Source organism: Elephantulus edwardii, unplaced genomic scaffold (genome assembly GCF_000299155.1).
Source record: "Elephantulus edwardii isolate Elephantulus edwardi_28Jun2011 unplaced genomic scaffold, EleEdw1.0 scaffold00438, whole genome shotgun sequence".
Taxonomy (NCBI): Eukaryota; Metazoa; Chordata; class Mammalia; order Macroscelidea; family Macroscelididae; genus Elephantulus; species Elephantulus edwardii.
The window spans coordinates 109,953-121,292 of NW_006400188.1; the positions used below are offsets into that span (position 1 = coordinate 109,953).

An 11,340-nucleotide genomic window follows, 5' to 3' on the forward strand; every position below is an offset into this window, starting at 1 on the left:
TCAGACAGCTCATGGCTGAAGGTAGAAGGATGTCTCCTTGTGTTTTATCAGCTATGCAAAGGCATCTGACTGTGTGGATCACAACGAATCATGGCTTACATTGAGAAGAATGGGAATCCCAGAACACTTGATTGTACTCATATGAAACCTAGACCTAGAGCAAGAAGTTGTTGTGCAAACAGAGCAAGAGAACACTACATAGTTCAAAATCAAGAAAGTGCCGCAGCCAGGGATGTATTCTTTCCCCACACCTTTTCAATCCATTTGCAGAACAGATCATTCAGGAGGCTGAAATTTGTTAGGAGGAATGTGGCATCAGGATTGGAGGAAGATTCATCAACAACATTCATTATACAGGTACCATAACTTTGCTCACCAAAACTGAGGAAGACTTGAAGCATTTGTTGCAGAAGGTCAAAAACCTTTGATATGTATTGCATCTTAACATCAAGAAAACAAAGATCCTCACCACCAGAACAATAGACAATACCATGATAGATGGACAAAGGATTGAGGTTGTTAATGATTTCATCTTGCTTAGATCCACATTAAAATTCTCAACACCAGCTGTCAAGAAATCAAAAGACAAAAATCTGACCTCTCTAAAGAACAACAATGGCAGTCTAGAGACTAAGGTGTACCTGATTCAGGCCATGCATGGTCTTCTCAGTTACTTGCTATGCATCTGAAATCTGGGTAGTGAATAAAAACGACAGAAGAAGGCTCAATGTATGCCTTTGAGCTGTGGTTTTGGAAAAGAGTATTGAGCATAGTATGCTGCCCAGAGAACAAACAGGTCTGTCCTGGAGAAGGTGAAACCAAGTTGTTCCTTGGAAGCAAGGATTTTGAAGCTCTGTCTCATATATTTTGGAGAAGGACATATTAGCATAGCAGATGAGTTGGGGTTATATTTTTCCTTTTAAAAACATCCTTTCATTGTAGTATGAGTGAAAGTTTTCAAAGCATTTTGATTTCAATTCAATCCTCCATATATATTCTGTTCTGTCATGTTGGTTATAATACCCACCATGTCTGATCATTCACTTATTGTCTTTCCCTTACAACCACTACCAAAAACAACTGGTTCTTTATTAAAAAGTCAAAACTAGAGATACTATTTGATCCAGAAATCTTACTACTATAAACATATCTTAAAGAAATAAGAGGTGCCAACACAAATGGATTCATGCACACCCATGTTCACTGCAGCATTATTTACAATAGCAGAGATATGAGAACAATGGGTAAATGGTGAAAGAATTACACATTCACACAACGAAGAATTAGCTATCACTAAAAATGATCAAGAATTTGTGAAATACTGTACAACATAAAGGAATCTAGAACAAATAATGCTTGGTCATGTTAGTCACAGAAGGACAGTTATGGTATAAGGCAAATCATTTGAAATGCTAAGGAAATGTGGTGCTGAAGAAGAGTCGTGAACATACCATGGACCACCAAGATAACAAATAGGTTTGTCTTGGAGAGAGTGAAACCAAGTTTCTCCTTGAAGGCTAGGATTTTGAAGCTCCATCTCACATACTTTGGGCATGCGACCAGGAGAGGAGAAGGATATCATTCTCAGAATGGTGAATGGACAGCACAGGAGAGGAAGACCCTGGATGAGATGTGTCAGAGTCAGTGAAACTGGCTCAAGACAGGGCAGGCTTCTGAGCTATTGTACATAGGGTCATTATATGAGTCGCTGTCAACTTGATGACACATAACAACAACAAGAAAATGTTGACACATGGAATCAATCTTGGAGGGTTAACAGGGATGAGAATGGAGGGAAAGAGAAGTAAAATAAATAGATGAATTGAGTCAAGGGAAAGGCTAAATACAATAAGCATTTAATGAAACATTGTCATTCATTCACCAATTGCAATTAATGTTCTAAAGCAAAATTAATGTAAATGATTAAATGAAATATAATATTATTCGTAAACTTTCAGGCTCATTTGTTTTGAAAACGGAAGTAAAAAGTCAAGCTGTGAGTTTGGGGGTTTTCTCTTTCTCTCTTTCTCAAACCCCACTTAGATTAGGATTAAAATCTACCCTAACAAATCAACTCATTGTTACTGAGTTAGACTCAGTCCAAAGCTGACCTTCCAGGGGTTTTCAGAGACTGTATCATATGGGAACACATTGTCCTTCTTTCTCCTTCAAGCCTTTAAGTCGATGACACAATTCTTCACCCACTGGGCCTCCAGAGCTTTCGTCTATCCTAATGGCTTCATCTAATTAACAATAGAAAAGGGTTTTTTCTAAACAATGTCCCATTGAGAAACTGATTAGAATTCCACCATTTTTTTTATTTTTTATTTTCACGATATATTTTTGTGGGACACAATTTAGCTAAAATATTTGTCACTTTTCAAAATTTTTAAAGTACTTTTATTTGTGGTGTTTGTGTATGTGAACAAGTATTAAGTTGTGGTGTTCCCTCTTGAGTTCTCACACACAAAGTATAACGTGGTCTGTAGTCGTCTGCAACTTGCATGTTAAGGCTACAAGATCCATCTACTAAACATCCTCTCTTTATTAAAAACAACACAAAGTAAGGTCAAATGGCACTATCACGGAAGTTGCCGAAACTCTAGAGGTTGCCGAGGCAGGTCCAGAAGCTACCGAATGTGTCTGGAAGTTGCCAAGAGAGAGCAGCCGGGAAGGAGGACCGTGGGTATCATCGCAAGGCTTCAGGAGGACAGGGTCCAAAAACGTGTGATACAAGAGGGCCAAGGAGAGCTTCCTGACTTTCAGGATGGAACCAAGGCCACCTTCCACTACTGGACACTGCACAGTGACAAGGAAGGCACCGTGCTGGGCGACAGCCGGGCGCACGGCCAGCCCACGGAGCTCAGCGTTGGCGAGAAGTTGAAGCTGCCGGTGTGGGAGACCATCGTGTGCACAATGAGCCAGGGCGAGATGACGCAGTTTCTCTGCGACATCAAGCACGTGGTCCTCTACCCACTGGTGGCCAAGAGCCTGCGCAACATTGCGGCCGACAAGGACCCCCTGGAGGGGCAGCGGCACTGCTGTGGCATCTCCCAGATGCACGAGCACAGCTCCCTGGGCCACGCAGACCTGGATGTCCTGCAGCAGAACCCGCAGCCCCTCATCTTCTACATCGAGATGCTGAAGGTGGAGAGCCCCAGCACGTACTAGCAGGACTCGTGGGCCGTGACTGATGAGGAGAAGGCCAAGGACCCATCATCCACCAGGAGAGCAACCAGCTGTACCGGGAGGGGCACGTGAAGGAGGCCGCCACCAAGTACTATGATGCCATCGCCTGCCTCAAGAACCTGCAGATGAAGGAACAGCCTGGGTGCCCTGACTGGATGCAGCTGGATCAGCAGATCACCCCACTATTGCTCAATTATTGCCAGTGCAAGCTGGTGGCGGAGGAGTACTACGAAGTGCTGGACCACTGCTCCTCAATCCTCAACAAGTATGACCATAACGTCAAGGCCTATTTCAAGCAGGGCAAGGCCCACGTGGCCTTGTGGAAATGCCCAGGAAGCCCGGGCTGACTTTGCCAAGGTGCTGGAGCTGGACCCAGCCCTGGCGCCCGTGGTGAGCTGTGAGCTGCGCGCCCTGGAGGCACGGATCCCGCAGAAGGACGAAGAAGAGGACAAGACTCGATTCCGAGGCATCATCTCCCACTGATGGGAGTCCCCGGCCAGCAATGCCCACACTGCCAAGCCTGCTGCTGCTACCACCAGCCCCCCGCCTCTGCTCCATCACAGTTCTCTGTATAAAGGCCTTATTTATCTCTGGGCGTAGGGGGGGGGGAACAAAACAATAAAGACAATACAATAAATGCTTAGCAAACAAAGATAAAACTTCCTTCATTTGATAAGGGGCAATTTCCAGGAACCTTAAGAAATAAAACAAAACACACAACCAAAAAAACAAGCTTGTTGCCCACAAGCTGATCCTGACTCATAGTAACCCTATATGTGACTGAATAGAACTTATACATAAGGTTTTCTGGGCTGTCGTCTTTATTAAGGCAGATTTCCAAACCTTTCCTCTATAGTTCTGCTGGGTAGGGATAGTCAGCCACCTTTCCGTTTGTAATCCAGCACCATCCAAGAATTTGTTGTTGTTAAGCATTGAGTCAAGCACAACTCACGGTGATCCTATGAATAGCAGACCTAAACCCTGTGAAATCATGTACCATCTTCACAGTCTCTGACATACTTAAGTTGATTGCTGCAGTCACTGTCAATTCATCTCATTAAGAGTCTTCCTCTCTTTCATCATCCCTTCACCTTTATAAACATGATGTCCCTCACCAAAGAGAAGACTCTCCTAACAATATGTCCCAAGTATGTCAGAAGAAGCATTAGCCTTATCATTTTTGCCCCCAAGGAGCACTCTAGTGGTACCTTCTCCAAGACATACATACTTTTTTCTTTTGATAATCCATGGAATATTCAATATACTTCTCCAACATCACAACCCAAAGGCCTCAATTCTCCTGTTGTCCTTACTCATTGTCCTCCTCTCAGATGCACAACAAGTGATTAAAAAGACCACGGCCTAAGTCAGGTGTACCTTAGGCCTCAAACTGACATCATTGCTCCTTAATAATTTGGAGAGGGTCCTAAACGCAAACTTTCCAAATGCAATATGTCTCCTACTCTCCTGACTACTGGTACCAAATATATTAACTGTGGATTCAAGGAAGATGAAGCCATTGACAGGTTCAATCTTTTTTCTATAAACTTGATGGCACATATCAACAAAAAACAACATCATAGGCCTGTGGGGAGATGGGACTAAGGCATCCTTGGGATTAGAGATCCCTCCATCTGGACGTCCTTGCCTCCATGGCTGTAGGGCCATCCCAAGGGCCAAGCAGGACAAAAGACTTTAGTATACAGAATGTCAAGTAGAAGAAAGAATTTTCTTAGCTCTCTGCAACAGAGGACTGACCTATGAGCTTCTACCTACAATCAGTCTGAGGGGTGGTCTTAATCTCCCACCACACCATAGACAAAGAAGGACACTAAGCTGCAGGAGAAAAGGTGAGGCAAGGGGATGTTCTGTGCCTAGAGTGAGCACTCTCCATTGCTTGTGGGGAGATGGACCTGAGGCATCTATCCCTCGGGTTATAGGTCCCTCTATCTGGGGGTCCTTTTTGTAGTTCTCAGGAAGAGAGAAAGAGAAAGGGCTGACTTGAGACACCCTGCATGCAAGCTGCTTGAGCTGGCAGCCTTGATCTCAAATCTCATGCCACTTCAGAGACAAAGGAAGACATTAAGCTCTAGGAGAAAAGGTGCATGAGAAACTACATGAGTAGAGCACCTGGTCTCATACCACTCAGCCACTTCATACATAAAGGAGACCTATAGAGTTGGTGTCAGGAGACTACATCAAGGCCAGATTCCTGCAGGGCTGCAGTGCAGAACAGAGAGAACCTCAAGGACTTTAGGAAAGGCAAGTGTTCCCAGAAAGGACTTATAGTAGAGTGAGTAGCTCACCTCATAGACTGAATGTTTTAATTTGGCAATTAGTTAGTAACATTATAAAGCCAAGAACCACCACCAACTTTCACAGACACAATAGAAACTACCCAATACTTACAATGAAAAACTTGACATAATATCAAGAAAGCAGCAAGCAGCTTCAAACACTGTAAAAACAAACAAACAAACAAAAAACCAACAAATTAAGCCTTCAAAAAAACCAGAGAATATTAGAGACCTCATGAATACCCCAGAGTCAAAAAGGCAGACGATATATGTTGATATGGAGACATTCAAATGGCTAAGAATGAAAGTACAGATGTTGGAAGAAACAATGAAAACCACAAATAAAGGGAATAACAAAGAGGTAGAGAAGAAGAAACAAATATACTAATGAAGAGTTATTTGAACAGCTACAGAAGAAGGTGCAAATAATGAAAGAAACAATGGAAACCAATAAGAAAGCAAAAGCTCCAGAGACACAGAGCCAGAAGAGGAGGAACATGCACAAATACAGAAGAAAATGTAAAAAAAAAAAACTAGAACAAAGAATTGAAATTATAGATAAAGAGGTACAAGATTTTTTTTAAAAATCACCACAAGATAGAGAGGGTACTGTCAGAACAGTATGAGAAATAACAGAAAGGCATGAAAATGCAACCCATAATATTGAGACTGAAATGGCAGAAGTGTCCAACATGGTTGAAGGACCAAAAAAGTAGAACAGAAGAGATAGAGCAGAGAGTCAGTGAGCTGAAAGACAAGAACCTCAATGGAAACATACTAGAAGACAAATCAGAGATGAGACATAAAGAAAATCAAGAAAATATTAGAATCATGTGGGATGACATTAAAGAAAACATACATATGATTGGAATTCCAGAATATGAGAAGAATAGGGAAATCACTAAAAAAAACTGTGAAAGAGATACTAGAAGAAAACTTCTCAGGTATTATTCTTCATAAGGAAATCCACTTCAGGAAGCTCAGGAAACACCAAATAGGCTAGACCCAAACAGGAAAACATCTAGACATATCATAGTCAAATTCTCCAAAATAAAAGATAAGGATAGAACACTGAAAGCAGCACAAGAAAAACAGAGTCAACTACAAAGAAAAGCAATCAGATTAAGTTCTAATTTTTTCAGCAGAAATTATGCAAGCAAGAAGATAATGGGATGGAATATACAGAAAGTTGAAAGAAAATACTTGCTAACCAAGTATCCTGTACCCAGCAAAGCTCTCCATCAAATATGAAGGAGAAACCACATCCTTTGCAGAAAAGAAATAACCTAAGGAATTTGTGAAAACAAAAACTTTTAAGGGAAGTCCTTCACACAAAGACACCAAAGGAGAGTGGATGGACCATAGTAACAAGAAACAACAACAAAAAGAAACACAGCAAAATGGCATTGATAAAGCCTGTCCTGTCAATAATCACACTTGTGAATGGACCAAAGGCACCAATCAAGAGAAAAAGAGTAGCAGAATGGATTAAAAACAAACAAACAAACAAAAGTCCATCAATATGTTGTCTACAAGAGACACTTCTAATAAACAAAGAGAAAGATAGACTCAAAATCAAAGACTGGGGGTGGAGGTAGGGTGGGAATATTCCAATCAAATGACATTCACAAAAAAATCAGGAGTGGCAATATTAATTTCTGATAAAATAGACTTCAGAATGAAAACCACTATAAAAGATACAGAAGAGGACTATATAATGATTAAAGGCACAGTAGATCAAGAAGACATAACATTGGTCAACATCTGTGCACCAAGTGATAGACCTGATAAATACATAAAATAACTGTTAATAGAATTGAAGAATGAAATAGTACCACAACAGTGGTAGGAGACTTGAACAACACACCACTTTCACCAAAGCATAGGTCAACTCAAAAGAAACTTAACAAAGATGCAAAAGACCTAAACTCCACAGTGTGCCAATTTGACCTTGTGGATGTATTCTGAGCACTGCATCCAACTAAAACTGAATTCACTTTTTTCTCAAGTGCACATGGTACATTTTCCAGAATTGATCGCATATTATGGCAGAAAGCAAGCCTCAACAAATTCAAAAACATTTAATAGTACAAAGTATCTTCTCAGGCTATAATGCCATAAGACGAGAAATTAACAACATGAGAATAAAGCTTATGAAGTTACCAACTTGGAAGGTAAATAACACCCTGCTAGAACATGATTGGGTTATAGAAGATATAAAGAATAAAATTTTAAAAGTTCCTTGAAACAAATGATAATGAAAATACAAAGTACCAAAAGCCCTGGGATGCAGCTAATGCAGTCCTGGGGGAGGGGGCAGTTCATAGCAACAGGCAAACACATAAAATATAAAGAAAGAAGCAAAACTAATGATCTAACGCAACACCTTCATCAAGTAGAAAAAAAATAAAACCAACAATCTAACCCAACAGCCTCTAGAAGAAAGGAAATTATAAAAACAAGAGCTGAAATCAATGAGATAGAAAACAGAAAAACAAAACCATCAATAAGACAAGGAGCTGGTTCTTCAAAAGGGTCAGTAAAACTGACAAAGAGTTGGAAAAATTAACTAAAGAAAAAAGAAGACGACACAAATAACTCGATTAAGGAATGATAGAGGTAACATCACAACAGAACCAGAGAAAATGAAATCTATAATACCAGAATATTATGAAAAGTTATACTTGGATAAATTTGAAAACTTAGAGGAAATGGACAAATTCCTTGAAACTCATGCTCTACCCAGACTGTCACCATCAGATGTAGAACACTTGAACAGACCCATCACAAAAGAAGAAACTGAGCAGGTCATAAAAAGACTCCCCCACAAAAAACGTCCTAGACCAGAAGGCTTCACTGCTGAATTCTACCAAATATTCAGAGAAGATTTATCACCAATTCTACTTGAGTTATTTAAAAAAAAATAGGAAAAGAAGGAACACTCCAAGAGACATTCTATGAAGCAAGCATGACCCTAATACCAAAACCAGGCAAAGATGTTACCAAAAAGGAAAACTACAGACCAATATTTCTCATGAATAGAGATGCAAAAATCCTTAACAAAATCCTAGCCAATAAAATCCAAAAGCACATTATAAAAAGAAAAAGTTCATCATGACCAAGTGGAATTCACAAGAGGTATGCAAGGATGAGTCAACACAAGAAAAACAATCATTGTAATTCACCACATTAACAAAACCAATAACAAGAATCATATGATCCTAGCAATTGAGGCAGAAAAGGCCTTTGACAAAATCCAGCACAACTTCCTGATTAAGACACTCAGCAAAATTGGAATAGAAGGGAATTTTCTCAACATAATTGAAAAGTATATATGCAAAACCAAGAGTCAATATCATTCTTAATGGAGAAAGACTAAAACCATTTTCTTTGTGAACAGGGACCAGACAAGGATCCCCACTGTTGCTGCTTCTACTCAATATTGTATTGGAAGTATTTACTAGGACAATATGACAAGAGAAGAGAACAAAAGGATCCATATCAACAAAGAGATGGTTGATTTTTTGTTACATGCAGATGATATGATGGTGTACACAGAAAACCCAAAGAACTCAATTAAAAAAAAAACTGTTACAGCTAGTAGACCAACTTAGTAGATCGGCAGAATGTAAGATCTGTATCCAAAAAGCAGTGGGATTCCTCGACAGTAACAAAGAAAAATCAGAGAAGGAAACCCAGGAAGCAATACCATTTACAATAGTCAACCACAAACTGAGATAATTGAGAGTGAATCTAACTAGAGATACAAAAGACCTATACAAAGAAAACTACAGAACATTTTTGCGAGACACAGTAATAGACCTAATTAAATGGGAAAAGATTCCCTGTTCATGGATAGGAAGACTCAATATTGTGAAAATGACAATCCTACTGAAAGCAATCTACATGGTCAATGCAATCCCAATACAGATACCAAATTCTTTATTCAAGGAAATAGAAAAAGGAATTTGTTACACTGTTGGTAGAAGAAAGCAACTCCAAATAAGCAAAACACTTCTGAGAAAGAAAAATGAAGTGGGAGGCATAGCAGTCCCTGACCTCAAAACACAGCAGTAGTAACCAAAACAGCATGGTACTGGTACAATGACAGGCACATAGATCAATGCAATAGGATTGAAAACCCAGAAATGGACCCATCTATCTATGGTCAACTGATATTCTACAAGGAAATGAAACCTATCAAATAGGAAAATAACCTCTTCAATAAATAGTGCTGGTAAAACCGGACTTCTACCCGCAGAAAGCTGAAACAGGATCCACATCTCACACCATACATAAAAATCAACTCAACGTGGATCAGAGACTTCAGAATAAAGCTCCAAACCACGAAGTTCATAAGAGACAAACTGGGGTCAAGCTTAGATGGCCTAGTCTGTGATATAAAGAGACTGCCAAATACAGCAGAAATGAACACTCTGAAGAGGATAAAATTGATGAATGGGATCTTCTGAAGATTAAATTTTGGTGCTCATCAAAACCTTTTGCCAACAGAGTGAGAAGAAAACCTACTGATTGGGAACAATCATTTGGCAATACCATCTCAGACAAGGGTCTCATAACAAAAGTTTACAAAGTACTCCTGGACCACTGGACGAAAAAGACTCATAATCCAATTACAAAGTAGGCAAGAGACAGAGAAAGACCTTTCATAGAGGAGGACATTTGGGTGACCAACAACAGACACATGAAGAAATGCTCAAAATCACTGGCAATAAGAGAGATGCAAATCAAAACCACAATGAGATACCATCTTACCCCAGTAACCGTGACAAAGTTTAGCAGGGCAGCAAGTAATAAATGTTGTAGAGGATGTGGAGAAATAGAACACTATACATTGTTGGTGGAATTAGAAAATGGTACAATAACTCTGGAAGACAGTTTGACACTTCCTCAAAAAGCTGAACATAGAAATTCCATATGACCCAGCTATTCTACTGCTTGGAATATACCCTATTGCAGACCGAGGGTAAAGTATTCTTATAATTATTAATAATGAGACAAACAGCCACGAATGAGATAGCGCAGAGAGCATAAAACAGGGTGCCACCAGTTCTTGACTGAAGACCCCAAGCCAAGCTTCTTTGTATCTTTATTGAAAATTATCGGGAAGTAAATCACAAAGAGAAGTCAATGCAAATGAAGCCAAGCTCTTTCTATTGAAAACCATCTGCTTGACTCAGGAGGGAGAGGTACGCAAACGCAAGAATTTGGTAAACCCTTATGGATTGCCTTGATGCCTCTGGGTGAACTCTAGCTCAGGAAGTAACACTCCCTCTGTAGGGAGCCCCTTGCTGTCTCCTGTCCGCAGGGAACAAACAGCTCATTTTCTGGGTTCTGCCACAAGAGAAATCCTAACTTAAGAATCTGCAATTCCTTTGATTCCTGAACAAGGGTTTTCATATGATATTTGGTATAAAGTTTGGCTTCCCATAATACCCTGAGAAAATGAGAACTGAGGCACAGAGACTTGTACACCAATGTTCATCATGAGAACATGGAAACAGCCCAAATGCCCAAACCAATGGAATGGATTGAGAAACTATGGTATGTTCACACAATGGAATATAGCATGCAGGAGCAATGATTTTGTAAATTATCACCTGACATGGGAGGGACTGGAAAGCATTATGCTGAGTAAACTAACTCAGTCTCATAAAGACAAATATTGTATAAGACCATTATTGTAGAATGAGTACAGGGATCCAAGGAGAGGAAGGGGGTGTGCTTAATTATAGGGTCACACAATTTGATGGGTAGAGGGAGGGGTGAGTAAAGGAAAGGGGAAAGATCCTGTGTAAAAAATAATATATACAGAACTAAAGATGGCGGACGA

At 40.0% G+C, this 11,340-nt stretch overlaps 1 pseudogene; it reads left to right on the top strand.

Moving 5' to 3' along the window:
* Positions 1–2,637: 2,637 nt before the first annotated feature.
* On the top strand, positions 2,638–3,672 carry LOC102850306 (annotated as a pseudogene).
* The last annotated feature ends 7,668 nt before the right edge of the window (positions 3,673–11,340 follow it).